This window comes from Notothenia rossii (genome assembly GCF_949606895.1).
Source record: "Notothenia rossii genome assembly, chromosome: 2".
NCBI classification, from domain to species: Eukaryota; Metazoa; Chordata; class Actinopteri; order Perciformes; family Nototheniidae; genus Notothenia; species Notothenia rossii.
The window spans coordinates 65,875,466-65,893,524 of record NC_136904.1 but is presented as its reverse complement, the minus strand read 5'-3'; the positions used below and the strand labels follow the sequence as shown (position 1 = coordinate 65,893,524).

The following is an 18,059-nucleotide window of genomic DNA, read 5'->3' as shown; positions in this document are numbered from 1 at the left end:
TCCCCCTCTACCTTTGCCTCATCGGTGCTCTCAGCCCTCCCTTCCTCTGACTCGTTCCAACTCCTGCCTCCAGACTCTGCTGCAGAAACTCTCCTATCTACACTTTCATCCTCTCTGGACTCTCTCTGTCCTCTCACATCTCGGCAGGCTCGTCAGTCCCCTCCTGCTCCATGGCTAAATGACGCACTGCGTGCTAAAAGAACCATCCTTCGGGCAGCAGAGCGGAAATGGTGGAAATCCAAACACCATGACGACCTCCTAACCTATCAGGCTCTCCTCTCCTCTTTCTCTGCTTCGATCTCTCAGGCAAAAAGCACTTTTTTTCAAGATAAGATCCAATCTTCCTATTCCAATCCCCAAAAACTATTTTCCATCTTCTCCACCCTCTTGGACCCCCCCAAAGCCCCTTCCTCCTCCTCCCTTCTGTCAAGCGACTTTGTTAACCACAAAAAAAGGTTGATGATATTCGCTCTTCTTTTTCTGACTCGCATTTACTCACCGCTGGGTCACCAGACCCCCCTTTCACCCACACACTGACCTCCTTTTCCCCTCTCTCTCCAAGTGAGGTTCTTACCCTCATTACCTCTGCCCGTCCTACCACCTGTCCTCTGGACCCTATCCCATCAAACCTCCTTCAGACTATCGCTCCTGATATTCTACAGTTTCTCACCCATTTCATCAACACTTCTCGTCACTTTCCAAACAGTCTCAAGGAGGCAAGAGTAAACCCTCTCCGAAAGAAACCCACTCTCAACCCCTCCGATGTTATAAACTACAGACCTGTCTCTCCTCCCGTTCCTGTTTAAAACACTTGAACGCGCTGTCTTTAAACAACTCTCCTGTTATCTCCATCAGAACAACCTTCTGGATCCGCACCAGTCTGGCTTCAAGGCAGGTCACTCAACAGAAACTGCCCTCCTTGCTGTCACTGAGGAACTGCAAAAGGCTAAAGCAGCCTCCCTCTCCTCTGTCATCATCCTTTTGGACCTGTCTGCTGCATTCTACACGGTGAATCATCAGATCCTCCTTCGCACTCTCCAAGAACTTGGAGTTTCAGGCTCTGCACTTTCCCTCCTCACCTCATACCTCAAAGACCGCACCTACAGGGTTACTTGGAGAGGGTCGGAGTCCGACCCTTGTCAATTAACTTAAGGGGTCCCTCAGGGCTCTGTTCTCGGTCCCCTCATCTTCTCCCTGTACACAAACTCACTCGGATCTGTCATTAGCCCGCATGGTTTTTCATACCACTGCTACGCTGACGACACCCAATTAAATCTGACCTTTCCCCGCTCAGAGACCCAGGTCGTCGCACCCATCTCTGCTTGTCTAGCAGACATCTCTCAGTGGATGTCTGCTCACCACCTCAAGCTCAACCTTGACAAGACTGAACTGCTTTTCCTTCTGGGAAAAGATTGTCCCACTCTTGACCTAACAATCAACATCGGCACATCGATTGTTTCCCCGACTCAGACTGCAAGGAATCTAGGTGTCAAGACAATGGTACTTGCGTACCATGCTGCAAATGAATCTGGCCCTTCCTACATCCAGGACATGGTTAAACCGTACACCCCAGCATGTGCACTCCGCTCTGCATCAGCCAAACAGCTCGTCGCACCCGCACTGCGAGGGGGACCCAAGTTCCCGTCAGCAAAAACACGTGGGTTTGCTATCCTGGCTCCAAAATTGTGGAATGAGCTCCCCATTGAAATCAGGAAAGCAGATAGCTTGCACATCTTCCGGCGCAGACTGAAAACTCATCTCTTTCGACTCCACTTCGAGCGATAGAATTATTAACAAAGCACTTACGTATATACTAATAAAGGACTGGCTTATCTAAAGCCAGTTGAGTAGCACTTGAAATGTTTTAGCTCTATGAAACCTGATGTACTTATATGATTCTGTTTTCTTCAAGTTTGTATTTTGTTGGTCGAAAGCACTTATTGTAAGTCGCTTTGGATAAAAGCGTCAGCTAAATGCAAAGTAATGTAATCCATGACTCCGGATCCCGGCGTATATAGACACCAAAAAGAAAGAAATTTGGGGAAGCTGGGTTATTCGGAACATGAGAGTACACAGGTATAGACAGAGAGAAGGAAGAAGTAAGATGTCCCCCGACAAACTAAGCCTATATAAGCAAAACTAGCGGCTGAATCTAATCAGCCCTAACTATATAAGCTTTATCAAAAAGGAAGGTCTTAAGCCCACTCTTAAAAACGAATAGAGTGTCTGCCGCCCGAACACAAACTGGAAGCTGATTCCACAAATGTTGAGCTTGATAAGAAAAGGCTCTGGCTCCCATTGTACTTTTAGAGACTAGGAACAACCAACAACCCTGCATTCTTTGAACGAAATGCCCTAGTAGGACAGTAGGGTATAATGAGTTCTTTAAGGTAAGATGGCGCCTGCCCATTAAGGGCTTTGTAGGCGAGAAGAAGAATTTTTAATTCTATCCTGTGTTCTATAGGGAGCCAGTGTAAGGCAGCCAGAACAGGAGTAATGTGGTCGCTTTTCCTAACTCTGGTTAGTACACGAGCTGCAGCATTTTGAATCAGCTGAAGCGACTTAACTGACTTCTTGGTACACCCTGATAATAAAGAGTTACAATAATCCAGCCTTGAAGTAACAAATGCATGGACTAGTTTCTCTGCATCGTTTTGAGGCAAGATATGCCTGATTTTTGCTATGCTACGTAGATGGAAGTAGGCGGTCCTTGAAATAGATTTTATGTGGCTATATCATCAGGCAAGGCAGAGTGGAGGCAGATCCTGGAAAGATCGAGGCTGTGGTGGAGTGGCCGACCCCTACTACGAGGAGGGAGCTTCAGAGGTTTCTGGGCTTCGCCAACTTTTACCGCCGCTTCATCATGAACTTCAGTAAGGTTGCTGCACCCCTCTCAAGACTCACCTCTATCAACATTAAGTTCTTCTGGACCCCTGAGGCTAATGAGGCTTTTCGCAAACTCAAGTCCCTGTTCACCTCTGCTCCCATCCTCATTCAGCCAGACCCTGAGAAGCAGTTTGTTGTGGAGGTTGATTTGTCAGACACTGGGGTGGGAGCTGTCTTGTCGCAAACAGCTGGTCCTAATAACATCCTCCATCCTTGTGCCTTCTTTTCACGCCGCCTCTCTCCTGCTGAGCGCAATTATGATGTTGGAAGAAGGGAGCTTCTGGGAGTCAAGTTGGCGTTAGAGGAGTGGAGACACTGGCTCGAGGGCAGCAAGCAGTCATTCTTGGTCTGGACAGACCACAAGAATCTTGCCTACATCCAGTCAGCGAAGCGGCTGAACTCCCGACAGGCTAGGTGGGCTCTCTTTTTTAGTCGTTTCAACTTTAGTCTCACATACCGTCCAGGTTCCCGGAATGTAAAGCCCGATGCTCTATCCAGACTGCACTCGCCTGACTCTCCCGAGTCCTCTGCTGTTTCAATCCTGCCCAAGAGTTGGGTTGTAGGCGCCCTCTCTTGGGAAATTGATAACACCATCCAGGAGGCGTTGAGAGAGCAACCAGACCCGGGTAACGGTTCTCCGAACCGTCAGTTCGTTCCCGATGCTGCTCGCTCCAAGGTCCTACAGTGGGTCCACAGTTCCCGGTTCTCCATCCATCCCGGAGTAAACCGCACACGTTCCTTTCTTAAGAGACACTTCTGGTGGCCAAATGTCAACACGGATACTCAGGAGTTTGTTTATCCCTGTCCAACGTGTACTAGGAGTAAGTCCTCCTACCAAACACCTGCAGGATTGCTCCAGCCTCTACCCATTCCTAGTCGTCCCTGGTCACACATCGCCTTGGACTTTGTTACCGGCCTGCCTCCCTCCCAGGGTAACACCACAATTCTCACCATTGTTGACAGGTTCTCTAAGTCTGCCCATTTTGTAGCTCTTCCTAAGCTTCCTTCAGCCCTGGAGACCTCCCAACTCCTCTCTGTACATGTTTTCCGGCTACATGGAGTCACTTCTGACATAGTCTCTGACATAGTCTCTGACCGCGGCCCTCAATTCACCTCTCGAGTGTGGAAGGAGTTCTGTCAATCCCTGGGAGCTCCTGTCAGTCTAACATCCGGATATCATCCCCAGTCAAACGGTCAAACTGAGTGAACCAACCAGGACCTGGAATCAGTGTGAGGATCTGCAGTACTTCCTCCTTCTTTTTCCCCCTGTTTGTGTTTTTTTTGTCTGTGTGTCTGTCTCCCTGGCTGGGCGTGGCTACCTACATTCCAATTCCCGCCAACTCACCTCCTCAGCCGCTGCTCATCTCACTGATTGCCACTACTCACCTGCACCTGCTTAAAACCCTGGTTCCCATCCTCAGACTTCGCCAGTTCTTCGTTTAATCTTCAGTGGTAAACTATCGTCCAGGCCTACTAGTGTTTTTTCCTAGTGACTTTTTGATGCTCCTTGTGAAAGGAAATTATTTCCCAATCCTGCTTGTTTTTCTAGTTCCAGATCCACATACTCCAGCCTCTCTGCCTGGCACGTCCAGCCTCCCCTCCTGATCAGCCCAGCTCCACGTCTTCCCTCTACGTGTGCTTCGTCAACTCCTTGTCAGTGTCGTGGACAAAATAAAGCCCTTTTTTGACACTTCACCACTGTCTCTGTTTTAGTGCTTGCATAGCGGGTTCTCATCTCCAGTCACTTCTCGGGAAACCTAACTAGTTCCTCATGTTTGTTTAGAAGTCTTCTCAGCAGGGCTCTATAAACAGATATGTAATATTTAATGCAGCCGAACCGTGTATTGCAATGCCGTTATGTGATGACTTTCAAAGAGAAAAGCAAGCACACTCGGAATAAAGTATTTTATTTAAAAAAAAAAAAATCGTATTTCACATTGCATTAACACCAAATCCCAGCATGCATTAAATCATCCTATCACTGAGCCGAGGATCTTGCCTACGTCTGTTTCCGGTTTCGTTTATGACGGATGTATTTTGTTATCCTTCACATTTAAATGTACATCAAAGTATTTCGTGAGGCCTTCTAACATGTTTTTAAATATAACTACGGTTGTAGTTGAAGAGTTTGTAAATGAACATGAACCAAAGCTGTTGCCTGGCAACGCAATTGCACAACGTCACGTCCGTTAATTCCACATCCACGCGCATGGATTAACATCGATTTAATACATTAATGTAGCCTTTGTTTCTGCTAAAAGAGGTGTCGACCAGCTGGGGCAACAAGGAAATTGGCGTAATCGAGTGTGACTATTACCAAATAAATCATTATTATATTAATATTGTCAATAAGAAGAAGTAAGAAAGTACTCACCTGTGGTCTTTTTATAGTGCTAACATCCTTATTGATGAGCCAACAATTATGCTAGCAGGTGTTTGGTCAGGTGGAACGTGTTTCTTGATCATTGGTCCATGTTTGAGGCATTTTGAATATCAGTGTTTTGTATGTGCTAACACGTGACTTTATGTCAGATTCCTGTGTCTTACGTGGAGAAACGTGTGCAGTAGTTTGCAAAAAGTGCCATGTTGATTTGCAAATTGAAAACGTGTTTAGAGTTTTGGAGATTTGAGCCGATGTTTTGCTCTTTGAATGTCAGTTAAAATAATTGTGTTTCATGTATAATTTTATTGTGTTAGCAATCGAGAAAAACTGTAATAATGACCGGTGGGGCTCCCCCCGTTGACAGTTCACTGTCTAGCACTGGTTTCGTAGTGCACTGATCGATTAGGCTAAGCCAGGTGTCTCAGACTCCAGGCCCGCGGGCCAGACGTGGCCCGCGAGACAGTTTCTCGTGGCCCCTTTGTTGATATCATGTAATAGTGTTAATCTGGCCCGCGCGTTTACGTTTGCGCTTTATATTTCAATTTTATTTTTCCCGCTGCTGCTGCTGCTGCTGGCAGGGAACTGCTGCGCGGAGTTCCCTTGCCCCTCCCCCCTCCGAGGGAACTCCGCCACACGTCAATCAAATGCGCGCAGCGGAATCAATCCAGAGTGATCCAAAAGTGACAGAGTGGAAGCAAAATATATCGCCATGTCTTCATCAAAACTTTCAGGGAAAAGAAAAATCGATGATGACCACAGAACATTTCAGGAGAAGTGGGAGACTGAATATCTTTTTGTTGAGTACAGGGGAAACGCAACGTGCCTTATATGCACAGAGAAAATCGCTGTATACAAGGAGTATAACGTCAAACGTCATTACTCAACTAAACATGCAAAATACCTGGGAGATGAGAGAGAGAAAAAAGTCACAGAGCAAAAAAAAATTCTATGGAAGCAACAAAATCTCTTCAAGAAAGGAAGCAATGAGGCTGATTTAGCAGTCGAAGCTAGCTATGTGGTGAGTGAGATGATTGCTAGGGCGGGAAAGCCGTTTACGGAAGGCGAGTTTGTAAAAAAATGCATGTTGCAGGCTGCAAGTATAGTCTGTCCGGAAAAGAAGGGTCAGTTTAACAACATCAGCCTGTCAGCTAACACAGTGGCAGAGTGCATTTCTGACTTATCAAGTGACATATATGATCAGCTGTGCGACAAAGCCAAACTTTTCCGTGCATAGTCTGTGGCTCTTGATGAGAGCACAGACATCACTGATACCGCTCAGCTCGCAATGTATGTCCGTGGTGTTGATGACAATTTTGAAGTGACAGAGGAGTTGCTTACAGTGAAACCAATGCATGGCCAGACCACCGCTCAGGAGATATTTCAGCAACTGTGTGATGCCATTGCGGATATCGATCTGCCATGGAAGAGGTTTGTTGGAATTACGACGGACGGAGCGCAATCAATGACAGGGAGAAAAAACGGGCTGGTGGCACTTGTTTAAAGAAAACAGGAGGAGGAGGGTGTGGAAGAGGCTATTGCTCTGCACTGCATTATCCATCAGCAGGCCCTTTGCAGCAAATGCGATGTCTGTCGTTGTGAAATGCATCAACCATATCAGATCCAGGGGATTAAAGCACCGCCAGTTCCGTGCTTTTTTGGAGGAAATTGAGTCATAATATGAGGATGTGCTCTACTTCACAGACGTACGTTGGCTCAGCAGGGGAAACGTCCTGAAGAGGTTTTTTGAGTTGAGAACAGAACTGAAAGTATTCATGCTGGAGAAGGGTGGGATGGCTGTTCCCGAGCTGAGTGATCCCAAATGGCTCATGGACTTGGCTTTTCTTGTTGACATCACGCAGGAGCTGAATAAGAAATTGCAGGGCCAGGGCCAGCTTGTTAGTGCAGCATATGACAATGTCAGAGCATTCTCTACAAAACTGATGTTATGGAAAGCCCAGCTCCCTCAGAAAAACCTCTGCCATTTCCTAGCATGCAAGGCTCTCATGGACAGGGGCACAGCATTCAGTGGTGAGAAGTATATTGATGCCATTGTGAAGCTACAGGAGGAATTCGATCAGCGGTTTGCAGACTTCAAGACACACAGAGCCACTTTCCAAATGTTTGCAGACCCCTTCTCCTTTGATGTGGAAAATGCCCCTGGTGTGCTTCAAATGGAGCTCATCGACCTGCAGTGCAATTCTGAGCTCAAAGCCAAGTTCAGGGAAGTGAATGGGAAAGCAGACAAGCTTGGACAGTTCATGAGAGAATTGCCCCCCTCCTTCCCTGAGATTTCCAGGATGTTCAAGCGGACCATGTGCCTTTTTGGGAGCACATGTATGTGTGAACAGCTCTTCTCCACCATGAACTTCAATAAGTCAAAGTACAGGTCCAGACTTACTGATGCACATCTTCAAGCCATGAGGGTTTCAACTGCTTCCTCCCTCAAACCAAATGTGGCTCAGCTGTGTGAGAGGAAGCGCTGCCAGGTCTCTACCAGCAAGGAGTAGGCAAGAAAGAGCAACTGTACATAGTTATGTTGTGAAGAACAGTTCATGTTAAGAAGATGTTGAAGAACTGTTAATGTTGTATTTTTTAATAAATGTTTTGCGGAATACTTGAAGCGGCCCAGACTTGCCCAGACTCTACGTCCAGCGGCCCCCAGGTAAATTGAGTCTGAGACCCCTGATCTATGCTGTGTACTTCTCTACTTTCCTGTGTTTGTCAGTTTGTCTGTTTGTTTGTAATCCCGTGTTAATCATGCCAGGTGGGTCTACAAAAAAGACATGTCCCTTCTGTCAGAACATTTTATTTTGTGCACAAAAGATCTGTGGACATTGCCTTAAAGAGCCTGTGACACGATTTTACCCCATCATCCAAACCCATCATTTTGAGTAAATATTGTCCCCTTGAAAACCGTTACTGAACTGATTTTGGATATTTGTACTTTGATAACCATTAATCTGCCCTTCAATGTTGACCATTTCCTGGATCTTCTCGGGGATTCTTCAAGTCCCGCCAAATTATGGGTGACGTCAATGCGGGCACAGCGCTCCAGCTGCACCGTTCAGGATCCCAGCATCTGCATGTAAACGCACGATGGCGCACACAGCAGCAAGCTCAGACAGCGATGACAGTTTAATTTTGAACGTGTCTGAGAGCTCATATGAGGCTGAAGGATCGGTTTATTTTGTATCTGTTAGAAGTTTAGGAATTAGGTGCGTCAATATGGGCGATCATACGGTCATGTCCATTGGTGGACTGGGACTAAAAATCAGCCCGGGACTCTCGACCGGCCCACTTCGGTACAACTAGTAAATTGTCAACGGGGGGAGTGGGGGATGTGCTAGTGACTTATCCGACCGGCACACTTCGGTACCGGCCCATCGGGATTCGTCCCGATGGCCAGTCCGCCACTGCACCCAGCCCAGCCCACGTAAACTGTCAACGGGGGGAGCCTCGCTGCGGGGAAACGGTGGACCTAGTGTCCCGATCGGAGTGGGAATAATTATAATAATAATAATAATAATAATAATAATAATAATAATCCGTGCATTTTATCCATTAATTTCCCCAACATTGTGGTAAAAAAAAACACGTTTAATCAATGTTGGTGTACTACTACAACCAGTGGTGTAGTGGGGATGTTTTTACTGGGTGGACGGGGTGGTGGGTGGACGGGAGACACTATGGACGCGCTTGTGAACTGTCAACGGGGGGGGGGGGGGGGGCTTGGGGACCTCTGTGTCGCCTGTCAGCGCAATTTACATGATGCCGTTTAGACAATATAATAATAAAGGGTGGTGCCGGCTGTCAGCGAACCGATCCGGCCTTTCTGCGCGACTATCACTCAAATGCGGGACATCATCTCAATGTGTGGGACGCGGGACAAATAATAAAAATGCTGTGTGTGCAGTCCCGCACAGTGCGGGACACCTGGTCACCCTACACACACAGTTCTGCCCCTCACACATCCATCCATCCATCTTCTCCTGCTTATCCGTGGTTGGGTCGCGGAGGTAACAGTTCCAGCAGAGAGCCCCAAACTTTCTTTTCCCTGGCCACATCAACCAGCTCTGACTGGGGGATCCCAAGGCGCTCCCAGGCCAGCGAAGAGATATAAACCCTCCATCTGGTTCTAGGTCTACCCCTTGGTCTCTTCCCATCTGGACGTGCCTGGAACACCTCCCTAGGGAGGCGCCCAGGTGGCATCCTAACTAGGTGCCCGAACCACCTCAACTGGCTCCTTTCGATGCGAAGGAGGAGCGGTTCAACTCCGAGTCCCTCCCGGATGACCGAACTTCTCACCTTATCCCTAAGGGAGACACCAGCCACCCTGCGGAGAAAACCCATCTCGGCCGCTTGTACCCGCAATGATTTTAGATGTATTAGACTATTAAAAAAAGAAATCATGCTTCAAATAAGTGGGGGTACGGCGTACCCCCGCGTCCAACGCCCACTACACCACTGACTGCAACTACAAAAAGCTAAGGTTTGTTTTCTCATCAGGAAATGCAGACCGGCTCAAACAAAATATTTTTAGATCATCATCCTCACGATCATTTAATGTATCATATGTTCGCCGAATTGACATGAAAGCACTAATAAATGTAGTTTCATCCACTTGAGTTTACAAAAATAATCGATTTGTTTTTATATCACATCCGACGGGAGGAAATTCAGCAGCTCTCACTACCGATTTTTAATCCTAATTTAATCATCATCTTCACCACGATCATTTATGTTTATGTTCGCCGAATTGACATGAAAGCACTGACAAATATGAATATACTGTAGTCAACTTCATTAAAACGTTATTAACGTGCCTAAACTCAGTAATTCACCATTTCTACGCATGACAACACACTTTGTCCGTGTTTGGCTCTCTCGCCGCACAGTGAAGCGTTCCCGCATTGACGTCACTTCCGGCTTCCCCCAAAACCTCAAAATGAGTCGAAGGAATTTTCCCGCGATGTTCGAAATTATTGATATTTATCGGAACGGTATCGCTTTTTCTTTTTTAAACTGACGGTTTGAGATTACTAGTAGCCCACTATTTCATTGCACAACAGTTGTTGGGTTCGTGTCACAGGCTCTTTAAGGAGCAGCCAAAAAAGCCGCGCCTTAAGAAGAAGCTCAAGAGGTTTGATGAGAAGCGAGGGGGTTGGGTGTCAGGGCGGAAGAAGAACCACAACATTGCTTCCATCAAGGATGAAGCCATTGTCTTGGTATGTACACTTTTTACTGTATGTTAAGGCCCGGACACACCAAGCTGACACCAAAGAACTGACAAAGACGGACCCTGATTGTTTGCCAATATATTGGGCCAGGATCAAGTTGAATGTTGTTTTTATATACATTTATTTCTTAATGATGTTTGTATCTTATTAACCAATATACACTATGATATCAACTTCAAATATAGATATTATTGCAAAGGTATTATTTCATATTCTCTTTTCTTTCAATTTTACAACTACTCTTATCTTAACTTTCACAGCCAAGGGACACTATTTTAATTTAACTACAGATTTAAATAAACAGAGCACTTCCTTCACTTCCATGTTGTGTTCCATTCTTGCTTATGTACACACTTTTAGACCTTAAAGGTAAGGTATTTAAGTTTGACAAACCGGCTAGAGATCGCTAGAATTTGAAAATACACAACCGGAGAAAATCTGCCACTTCCTTATAAAGCCCCTCCTCCAACACACACAAACGCGCACATGACCAATGAGGGCACGAGATAAGTTTGTGCACAGATGGAAGGCTGACAGGCAGGTAGGCCATCCAGTTACTTTAGCCGGGCCGGCTCAGATGATTGGTTGTGCTTTTTACAGTATTACGGCTTCCACAGATGACATTTTTTTATGGATTTTTTGTCAAAGCACTTAAGATATTCATTGCTATCGGGATGTTAAGAGCATTCCATGGAATATAAAAAAAAGTGTATCTCGAGCCGGTTTTTCAAACTTACCTACCCCACCTTTAATAAGACTACATAATTGTATGTTACTACTCTATATTACTCTTACGACTGCAGCCACAACATACGGGAACGTTTTACATCGTAGCACGCAATTTCAATTTCAACAGTGTCAAGCTATGCTTGGATTGTGTTACATTTTTAATTATGCAATATTCATTGTAAGTGTTAACTGTTAATTGTTGAGTGGTCACACATTTGTATCTTATTGTACTTTAACTTTAAGATTATCAGGGTTTGAACTGGCACTCGGGATACTGATTTATTTGTATTTTGTGTTTGTCTATAAAATATTTTCTGCTTCTATTGTGTAACCCTTCCTGGTAAATACATGATTCTGCAAAAGCTTAACTCAGCATCTAGGTTTATGAATGGCATACAACTAGATGCTGTCATCAGTAATGTTATAGTTGTAGTTATATAGTTGTTGTTGATGTTTCCTTTCCATTTCTTTAAACAGTAAATATATTATTTTGTCATTACAGCTTGAGAAACTCCATGCCATTGGCTTTAAACCAGTGCTGCTTCTTGGCAAGGAGACCAGGAAGAAGGACATCAAATGTGAAATCCTAACCCCTCGCTGCACACTGACCACCTATGCCCAGGATTACCTTGACAAGATAGGCACTTTTTATGAGTTCCTTTGTGAAGGTGAGATGCTTGCACTATATCTTCACAGTTCACAGTATTGTGTACACAAAATGTTTGTATCAATGGAGAGCTTAACATTTCCTTATAACCAACACAGTTATATGGAATGAGTTCGGATCAACTAATTTAATAAAGTCAGTTAAGTTAACAACAACTTACAGCGACTGTTTTCAATCCATCCAAATCTTGTGGGACAACAACTTGATCCAGTATTTATCCTTTGATACAGCCAGAAAGCAGTCATTCGAGCCATTTATTTGGGTTTGGCAAACTATATTTTTGTGAGACAACTAACACACATCCTTTCTACCTGTTAACTGTCACTATTTTTAGCTGCAAAGTATTACAAAAGTTGAAAGTAATTGCAAAATATTTAGGGATATGGACAACGTTTGACTGTTTATTATTTTAGCAAACTACATAAAATAAATACATTTTTAAACACTGAGTATGTAGCCTAATGAGACATGGCTTACTCTGCAGAGGGGACTTGTGGACATTTAACTGTTATTAATCAGGAAATAGTTAGGCAAGTTTACGTGAATTTGAAAAACCATTTTGGGATATTGTGCTACCACCTGCGCATTCATTGTATACAAATTGAAAGTTGTAAAGTTGTTAATGTCAAGGTAGTTAGGTTTGATGACTGAAATGTATGTTTAGGCTTGAGCCATCCCTTAAGCAATTTCCTTTTAGCAAACCATTCCTAAATGGTTTCCTTTATCAACGCCCAAAAGGGAGAAATATTTTGAGGTTAATGGTAAGAGCACAATACATGAAGACGATCCCAGTTGACCACATATTCAGTTTGGCAGTTCTGTATTAAGGTCATGTTTCTCGGGTTGTAAACAAAAGTAGTTATCCAGTGCATCCAGAGGTCCCTTTACATTACATTTATGTTTTTATCCAAAGCGACTTGCTACTTATTTGATTGCACTTATGCAAAACACGTTTGCGTCAGTCTCATAAATTCTGAACAAAATGTGTGGATGTAAATAATGTAAGGGAACATACATGCACACCTCTATATGTTGTCTACCAACAAATTGACCTGTCACATCACATGGAATGTAGACACAAATCGGAAGAATAATATCGCAAAAACAAAACCATAAATGGTTGACTGGATAAATACCACTATTTCTCTGCTATTAACTTTGACTGCACACAGTCCTATGACATGACGAGTATATTTTTGACCCTGTCTGGTCAAGTGTTCATAGTTGTATTTATTTTATTTCTAATATGACTAATACTTGTTGGGGCAGAATCTCTGCTCCGCGCCGTTCTTATATGAGCGGGTTCTCAAAAGAAGGAAAAATTCAAAGCAGCCAGGATAAGGGTTAAACAATAATCTGCTTTAATGGTGCAAACATACAAATACATCACCGAATCACGAAGCACTCTGCAGAGTAGTCCGGGCTCAGGTTCTACCACCGTGTGAGACACGTCTCAGGAACGGCCAGTCAGAAACAAGAGCGCGAACCAAAGAAAAACACAGGCTTTCATACTAAAAACACAGGAGGAGATGTGTGAATGCTTCCCCCAGAGGTCATCTTATTGGGAGAGACCAACACATGGCCTGTCGTACCCAATCAGCGCGACACAGCAGAAGAAACCCGGAAACAAAAAGTCTCTTTCAGTTTGACGAAAACCACCTTTTGGTGTCTGGAACGAACCTGCTCTAAACAACAAGTTTCCTTATCTTATTTCACATCTTGCAGCCAGCACACACACATCCCCTTTATGGCTCTTTGTCTCTGTGGCCATCTTCCCCCCCCCCCCCTCAGGTTACCACACACAAGTTAAAAATATGTTTTAAGATATAGTTGTTATAGTTGGCAAAATATACGTAATACATGTAAATTACCTTCATATCAATAATAACGAGGAACACATTACCTATGCTCTTAAGCAGTATTAGAGATGCTTTTCAAATAGTCAAACTTCACACAGGCCCAATATAGAGAACACACTCATTTGTCCTGCAGCCTTTCCAGCCATTTGAGCTATTGTTCACATCCTTACTTCAAATAAAAGGTTTCACATTGCATATTTCCAGCTTCCTTTACACATACTGTTATTATTAATACAAAGTAATTAACCACACACATCTATTTAAAACAAGTAGATTTCCCTGATAATTGACATGCTGAAAATCTTAAGAAGAATGTCCCCTCCCCCAGCTCTCTCGTCCCTGTCATAAAAGCTGCTTCCATTTCATATAGAGTAATAAAACATGTTTAAGCTAATTTCTCCACAATGTTTGTAGCCATTTAGTACCCACACATGAAAGAATAAAAACAGAGGTATAGTTGAACAGTAATCACGCAGCACATATATTTACTGCAATGAAAACACACACATTTGCCCTAAGCATGTGTAACGCACCCTCTTCTTTTATGAGGGAAACATTCCAGAGTTTCGGAGCTATCCCCAAATAAGGATGTCCCCTGCTCACATCCCTCTCTGAACACAAAGACTTCACCTCAATATATTGGGGAGGGAAAATATACTTTGTCCCTTCAAATTTAACACACATGAATATATATAAGGTGACTTTAAAATGAATATACTAGATTTAACTTTCCTGCCATAACACGGTACTTTAATACTTCAAATAATTCAAATAATCCTTCATACTGTATGTGGAACCTGCTTTGATGTTCACAGATTGCTCCTACCACACTCGCCTAGAAACTTTCCCCATCAGGAGTGTAATAAAAGAAAGAATGAGAAAGGTTAGACGGGAATAAAAGTAATGCATAGGGTGTGCTTTATGATTTACAAACTTACAACACAATTGTTTGCTAAATAGCTAATATGCGTTTGGTCTTTCCGAAATTAGAGATTTGTTTTCTTCTCTTGATAGGGAAAAGCAGAAATGTTGGTGGAGTGGGAGCCCTGTCCAGTATGGTATACAGGACTGTCTCAGAAAATTAGAATATTGTGATAAAGTTCTTTATTTTCTGTAATGCAATTTAAAAAAACAAAAATGTCATACATTCTGGATTCATTACAAATCAACTGAAATATTGCAAGCCTTTTATTATTTTAATATTGCTGATTATGGCATACAGCTTAAGAAAACTCAAATATCCTATCTCTAAATATTAGAATATCATGAAAAAGTATACTAGTAGGGTGTTCAACGAATCACTTGAATCGTCTAATTAACTCGAAACACCTGCAAGGGTTTCCTGAGCCTTGAAAAACACTCAGCTTGGTTCAGTAAACTAAATCACAAGTATGGGGAAGACTGCTGATCTGACTGCTGTCCAGAGGACCGTCATTGACACCCTCCATCAGGAGGGTAAGACACAAAAAGAAATTTCTCAAAGAGCAAGCTGTTCACAGAGTGCAGTTTCAAAGCACATCCACAAAAAGTCTGTTGGAAGGGGGAAATGTGGCAGGAAACGCTGCACAACCAAGAGAGATGACCGCAGCCTTAACAGCATTGTGAAGAAGAGTCGCTTCCAGAATTTGGGGGAGCTTCAAAGACAGTGGACTGAAGCTGGAGTCCAGGTATCAAAAGTCACTGTTCACAGACGTGTCCGGGAAATGGGCTACAATAGCCGTATTCCCATGGTCAAGCCACTTCTGAACTCAAGACAACGGAAGAGGCGTCTGACTTGGGCTAAGGAAAAGAAGCACTGGACAGTTGCACAGTGGTCCAAAGTCCTCTTTTCAGACGAAAGCAAGTTTTGTATTTCATTTGGAAGTCAAGGCGCCAGAGTCTGGAGAAAGGCTGGAGAGGAGCAAAATCCAAGTTGCTTGAAATCCAGTGTGAAGTTCCCACAGTCAGCGATGGTTTGGGGAGCCATGTCAGCTGCTGGTGTTGGTCCACTGTGTTTCATCAAGCCCAGAGTAAATGCAGCTGTGTACCAAGAGATTTTAGAGCACTACATGCTTCCGTCTGCTGAAAAGCTCTATGGAGATGAGGAATTCATTTTCCAGCATGATCTGGCACCTGCCCACAGTGCCAAAACCACCAGTAACTGGTGTACTGACCATGGCATTACTGTCCTCGATTGGCCTGCAAATTCCCCTGACCTGAACCCCATAGAGAATATGTGGGGTATTGTGAAGAAGAAGCTGAAAGACACCAGACCCAACAATGCTAATGAGCTAAAGGCCGCTATTGAAGCATCCTGGGCATCCATAACACCTCAGCAATGCCACAGGCTGATTGCCTCCATGCCACGCCGCATTGATGCAGTAATCCGTGCAAAAGGATTCCCAACCAAGTACTGAGTGCATTAATGGACATTTTCAAATGTTTGATTGTGTTTTGCTGTTATAAATCTTTTTTTTTTACTTGGTCTGAGGAACTATTCTAATTTTTTGCTTAAGCTGTATGCCATAATCAGCAATATTAAAATAATAAAAGGCTTGCAATATTTCAGTTGATTTGTAATGAATCCAGAATGTATGACATTTTTGTTTTTTTAATTGCATTACAGAAAATAAAGAACTTTATCACAATATTCTAATTTTCTGAGACAGTCCTGTATATCTTCCAGTTACTTGGCTTCATGTCATCTGATGTAGTCCCATGTTGGAGAACAAACACAAGATATTTAACAAATGCAAAACATCCAAATCTACCACCAGTCCTCTTATATATTTCACTGCTGTTATTCTGAAGCAGCTGAAGTAGTGTAGGAACAAATGATTGTTTAAGTTCATTGTTGTTAATGTATGTGTTTTTGTTTGTTTTTATTGTTTGTTAGAACATTTGTTTTAATTTCTATGTTCACTTTTTCTAAATGGTAAATGAAACATTTACTTATATAAATTGGGTTATAAGATGTTTGCTTCACACATGGTTTATGCTTTTCGGAAAGACGAAACCAGTAACTGTAACTAAAATTATTCCATTCTGTTTTCAGTGGCAAGGAGTGGGCTCATTCCTGGCAGCCGAAGAATTCTCCGGGATAATGAATAAAAATAAAATCTGTTATTTGAACACCAGTTTCGTTTTTGCACGTTTGTTCTCTTGTTTATATGCTCCATTTGAGTCATATTTAATATGTTTCTATTAGAAATAAGATGAAAACCTCCACCAAAATGCATTTGACTTTTTAGGAAATTACAGTTGAAATACTACATGATTTCATTGTCAGTGATAGGAACACCATAACCTATTTTAAGCATATTCATGTGTGAAATCTGGTACTTTGCCATCCACTGCCTTATCTAATTTGTTTAACTTCCGAAGTATAACGCTTTGGAGGTAGGCTTGCATATAAAGCGTCTTTGGGTTTCAGAAAAGCGCTCTAAAAATAAAATGTATTATTATTATATCATTTAATTATAGGCCTAATTAAAATGATCCTGATCTGGATCACTGGTTTTGCTACTACATTTGAAAGCTTTTGGGGACAAATACTTGAGATATTAAAATGGTAGTGATTACTTTGAATTTTCTTTTTCACTTATTGAAAACCACAACTCGAGTATCAGGATGGTCTTTATCTGGAAAGTTATCCACATCTCATCACCACGTTGTCACGGCGACCCTTTGTCACGTCACAGATACGGTACCCAAACTCAGATCGCCACCCAAACGATACTGCCGTTGCTAAGGAGGCAAAAGTGCAAATTTGTATTTTATATTTTTTTAAACACAGGGTTTGGTTTCGGATCGCGCCCGATTGAGGGATTTCTGAAAGGGAATGGAGCCTATACGGCCGTCAACGCAAGACAAGTCGAACGAGTCCACGCACACACGCCGGAAGAACTACAAATATGTCAGCTCTGTGTACTTCGTAACGATTGTTGGGCGCGTATCTAATGGGAATTGTAGTTTGTAGCACTGCTCTCATATAATTTCAATGGGTTAACTTTCTATTCTTCTGTGTTTTTGTATGTTTTGAGCTGAGGTGCCAACTCAACATACAATGTTGATGAAATTAATGAAATTTGGTGATGATTCATGGTTTTTGTGTTAATGTAATAGCAGTTAAAACAGGACCGGTCAAATTTGACCGCGAACACCAAAGTAAGGGGGGGGAAACTAATACAATAGGAGGGTTTTAATGTAACCATTGCTTATGACATTGATGATATTTTAAATCAAAAAACATATTCCCTAAAATGTGGAAGCTCTGGATGCCATACAAATGAATAGTTGATATTTTTTTAGGGCCACAA

The 18,059-nt window shown here is 43.1% G+C and overlaps 1 long non-coding RNA gene across 1 annotated transcript in view; it reads left to right on the top strand.

Annotated features, from left to right (window-relative positions):
- Window positions 1–17,478, top strand: part of LOC307026943 — a 38,971-nt gene extending 21,493 nt beyond the window's left edge. Inside the window, exons 3-4 of the long non-coding RNA XR_013804484.1 lie at window positions 11,738–11,903; window positions 16,796–17,478. This is a non-coding gene — a long non-coding RNA (uncharacterized lncRNA). The remainder of the gene's footprint in view (window positions 1–11,737; window positions 11,904–16,795) is intronic.
- Window positions 17,479–18,059: the final 581 nt, after the last annotated feature.